The 4,761-nt window shown below is 41.4% G+C and overlaps 1 long non-coding RNA gene across 1 annotated transcript; it reads left to right on the forward strand.

The window, feature by feature from the left end:
• Window positions 1-42: 42 nt before the first annotated feature.
• LOC112483346 lies at window positions 43-3,948 on the forward strand. The gene is made up of 2 exons (XR_003047622.1): window positions 43-2,714; window positions 3,586-3,948. It is a non-coding gene; the product is annotated as an uncharacterized LOC112483346 (long non-coding RNA).
• The last annotated feature ends 813 nt before the right edge of the window (window positions 3,949-4,761 follow it).

Below are 4,761 nucleotides of genomic sequence, written 5' to 3' on the forward strand. Positions count from 1 at the left end.
AACCCTGCATGTCCATTTCTCAGATGCTGGGGAGGATCACTTTCTCAGCCACATTCGCTTATTTAATGCTATCTTCATCAGCAGCTAATTTAAAAATCTATTTCACATTGACATTAAACTGCATAATTCTACAAGATTAATTGATAATAAGACTAATTTTACATCTGTTCAGTTACTTGAGATTCTCCAGTATCCTGGTGTGAGAAAACACGCCCAGATAAGATAAGAGAGGTGATAGCAACATGCCCTGACTGCCAGTATCTCTTTTCTTTCTAAATGCATCCAGGGCCAGGTCCTTCTGCTCTGATGGCTTTCCAATCCCCTCTTGAAAATACTAGTGGTCTTTGGGTGAATTATTTAATCACTCTAAGTTTTATTACTCATCCTTTACAATTACAGAAGATAATATCACATCATGGGGTCGTTTGAGAGATTAAATAAAATAATATCAATAAGAGCACCTAGCACGATGCTTTGGTGTATGAATTCTAATTAAAAACAAATGTTGGAATTTTGTTTTAATATTGTCCTTTGGAACCCTTCTGTGGAATGGCCCTAGATAAAGCTTCTTTATAACAACAGCTTTTGGAATGTAAACAAGAAACTAAGAAATCTTTTAATGGAGCCAAGAAAGACTCACCCTATTCATAATTTTACTGATAGCACCATAACAAGACTTCCAGTTTAAAACAGTACCTGGCTGGCATTAAATACCACCAACAAAAATGAAAATGAGGGGAAAAATATCACAACACTAAAAATTAAGATGATGTATTTTCAGATTCTAGGAAGGAATTCTACTGATTATGAATCAGCTAGAGATTAACAAGGTTTCTCATAGGTTTGTATTATGAAATAGAGGCTGTGGGAAGGGCACAGCTGAGAGAGTAGGGCTTTTTTGAGGCAGCCAAAATATAGTTTCCCACATCTATCTACATCTTACAGAGAGTGACTCCAAGGGTGGGAAGAGAGGGATTGGATAGCAACATACCGCACCCTGTAGTTCAGGCTCGAAGAACAGAGCCCTGCAGGTGGATGCAAAGACATGAAGTGCCCCAGTGGAGGTGCTCATAGGAATCTGGTTCTTCAGGGCAGAGTGTCAGAGAAGAAGAAAGAGGGGCAGAGAGGATACCCACGTTGGTGCAACAGAGATGCACAGGAGGAAGGCCACTAGGGGCACAGAAACACATTTTAAAAGACCATTGATGAAAAACCATCTTTAAATGCCCATTTAATTTTATTCAGGAAGAGCAAAATACATTAAAATATTGAAAAACCCCCAAAACATTGTGTTATCAAAGGAGGCAAAGCCGTTGAAATGGAATCGTTTGGTTAGCAGGCTCGCACAACGGTGTAGGTGTTCGATTTACTAAAACCGAAGTCCAGAGAATGGAAGGTGGTTTAAGGATATAAATGCAGAGAGTAAAACAATATGAACTGTTAAAAACAGTATGGAAGATGATGACTTTTGGTTCGTTTCTTAGGAATACAACTTGAAGGCATGCATCAATCAATAAAATGATAAAGAAAATGAGAAAATCATGTAATAATAATCTTTTAGTGAGAACTGTTAGACAAACAAGGAATTGTTTAAATAATCACAAGAAATGTGGTTTCAAAACTGAAAAGCAATGTCAAAAATGAACCTTTGAGGGATGATATACATGTGCAAACTGTATTGTTAATATTTGGGGCTTTAATCCCAAGTCAAAGGAATTTGTGATAGGAACTGCCGAGGTCCACATTATAAATAAGGGCAACTCGACACAACATCAGCCTTCCAGAATGGCTTTGGGGTGCTCTCCAGAAATGTTCTCCATCCCGAAAAGGGTGTAAAAGGGAGAGGAAGGGCGAGTCCACCCCAGCCCTACCCCCAACCAAGCATATTTTGAATCCTGACCAAAACCCCAGAGAAAAGAAATGCAAGCTCAGAGTCCAAAAGTCATTATAAATTCCTAGGAGAAGATGAAAGTCTGAATGAGCAAAGCTGTTTAATTAACCCTATTTTTTTAAAATAAGCTCTGATGAAGTTTATTGACATTCTGGGAATAGCAGTTTAAAATACCTCTAATTACAGAGCATGGAAACATTAATAATATTGATGAGAATGTTGCTGGCACAGGCTTTGGGGATAATTTCCTCCCCAAGACTCAGAGGGACAGGGCACTCGCTGAGGCCTGTCCAGGCTCTGGTGAAGGAACTAAAATATAAGAGCTGATGTCCAAAGGGCATGGTCCTCAGGCAGGTTGGGTGGAAACGTTCCACATGGCTGGAATGTAGACGATGACTTCAGGGTGCAGAGAAGGCTGTGAGGTCCATGGAACACTGGATTTGTGGGCTGGAGGAACTAAGACCAGCAACATGGTGGGTGTGATAGAAGACACGGCCATGGATGTGCACTGAGCACCAGTTACGAAGCTGCTGAAATTGTCTAAGTGAGAAATGCCTTGATGAAAGGGAACCAGTAAGGATAGCAAAGAACGAATTTGAAAGAGATGTAGAAAGTAGAATTTACAGGATCTGGGATGTGGTAGAAAATGAAAGAGAAAAATTTTTTTACATGATTCAAAATTTCAGGCTTAGACGGCACATTATTCAGAACACAATAAAAAAGAATCAACCACCAACACCCACGATACCATGGATGACTCTCAACTGTGTTATGTCTCAACTGTGTTAGCTCAAAGAAGATGCCAGACTCAGAAGTCTACCTGGTACATGATTCCATTTATGTGACATTCTGGAAAAGGCAAAACTATTGGCACAGAAAACGGATCAGTGGTTTCAGGGAGCCAGGCTTGGTTACAGTGAGACTACCAAGGGAATAAAGGAAGTTTTAGAGGTGGTGGGACTGTTCTCTACTGATTTTAGAATTGGTTACACTGGTGGAAGCTGGTATCAAAATTCATAGAGCAATGTGCTGAAAAGGTTAATTTTACTGTATGTAAATCATAGCTCAATAAATCTGACCTAAAAATAAATGTCTGTCTTGGGCAACTGGGTAGGAAACGATGCCACGAGGGAGGGACAGCTTTTAGCTGCGGATGGGCAGGCAGAGAGGATTTCTGTTTGGATGTGTTGAATTTGAGCACCCAAGAGATGGAGTCCAGTAAGCAGATGGACACATGGGTGTGGAAGAGCTTGTGAGAGAGGTGTGGAACCAAAACGGCACTGGCAGCCATCAGCTCACTGGAAGCAGATAACACTGCAGCAGGGGCAGGGTTGGCCCTGGAAGAGCAGCAAGCAGTGCTTGTGTGGGTCAGATGTGATTTTAGGTGTCTTCCCTCCAATTCCTTCCCTGAAATACCTCCATCCAAAGCTTGGACATCCTAAAGTTATTTAATTTGTCTGTTAGCATCTTTAAAAAGAAATGATCCTGGGAGTCCTAACAGTGGGAAAAAAAGGGAGGCTGATGTAATGATTACCTAATGTAAATGATTTAGGTCAGGTTAGGTAATGATTACCTAATGTAAATGATTCATCTTATAAGGTAGAATTTAGAGTAGTGCTCTTAAATGCTTCAAAACGTAGAGCATATTTCTCAAATTAATACATTTATCGTGATGTATTACTTTTCCCAAACAGGCCCCTTTCTCCCCCTACAATACTTATTAACCTCCTACAGAGAGTTCTGCCAAAGAGCAACTTGGAAAATTTTGCCTCAACTCAAAGGACTGAGACTTGGCAGGCATTCCCAGGGCAGAATCATCTACTGGGAAGGAAGGTTGAAGATGTACCCAGGACCTGAAGGTCCTTCCTGTTGCCTCAAACTGCACCTCTAACAGAAACTCATAGAGTGGAACGGGGAACCAGCCCTGTACCCCAGCTCATCCCAGCTCAGGCATAAACATGGGGGCAGGTCACTTAGCCCCCACTGCTGATTCTGGAATTCTAGCGCCAACCTCAAAGGCGCTATTGTGAGAATTAAATAAAGTAACAAAAGAGATAGTGGCTGTTTCTTTTTCTCCTTTCTTAGAGATTTTCTCCTGGGAGACCAACAGCGACATTGGACTGAGTCAGCAGATGCTGGTGGGAGGAAGTGGTGCCAGTGCCACTCAGCAATTTGTAAAAGTGATGTGGCCACACATACTTAATCATACTTGTATAAACTAACAATTGATACGCTCTGGTTATTTTTAACTTTGCACTTTGAAAATAGTTACGGGCTCACAGGAAGTTGCAGAGTAGTACAGAGAAGGTCCTGTGTGCCCTCTACCACCCAGCTTCCTCCCGTGGTAACTGCGTAAATATGGTCCATGGGTAGAACACTGCTAACTAGACTACAGACCTCACTCAGGTTTTCCATGCACTCATTTGTGTGTGTGTGTGTGTGTGTGTGTGTGTGTGTGTGTGTGTGTGTGTGTGTGTGTGGTTCTACACAACTAGATTTGTGTAGCCACCACTATAATCAAGATACAGAATTAGCTCAGCACAGGAAAGGAACTCTCTCCTGATTGTAGGTTTTCAGATCACCCCCAAAGCAACACGGCTCTTGATTCAACTGCCACGTTGTATTAAGAATAGCAAAAGCCAGGTGCTTATCTCGCTCACCCCCTTTTCTCTCCCCTTGGAAGCTATTTAGTGAGGAACAGCAAGAGATGAGATGGGATGGGGTGGGTCTGGGTGGGGTGAGGGAGGTTTGATTTATCAAATATTCATTTCACAGAATCAGCCTCTTCTTAGATGAGAGAATTAAAATTTTCCCCCATTTTACATTGTTAATATTAGCTCAAAGAAGCATAATCGGGGAAATAAAGCTAT

Source organism: Pteropus alecto, unplaced genomic scaffold (genome assembly GCF_000325575.1).
Source record: "Pteropus alecto unplaced genomic scaffold, ASM32557v1 scaffold24, whole genome shotgun sequence".
In the NCBI taxonomy this organism is placed as follows: Eukaryota; Metazoa; Chordata; class Mammalia; order Chiroptera; family Pteropodidae; genus Pteropus; species Pteropus alecto.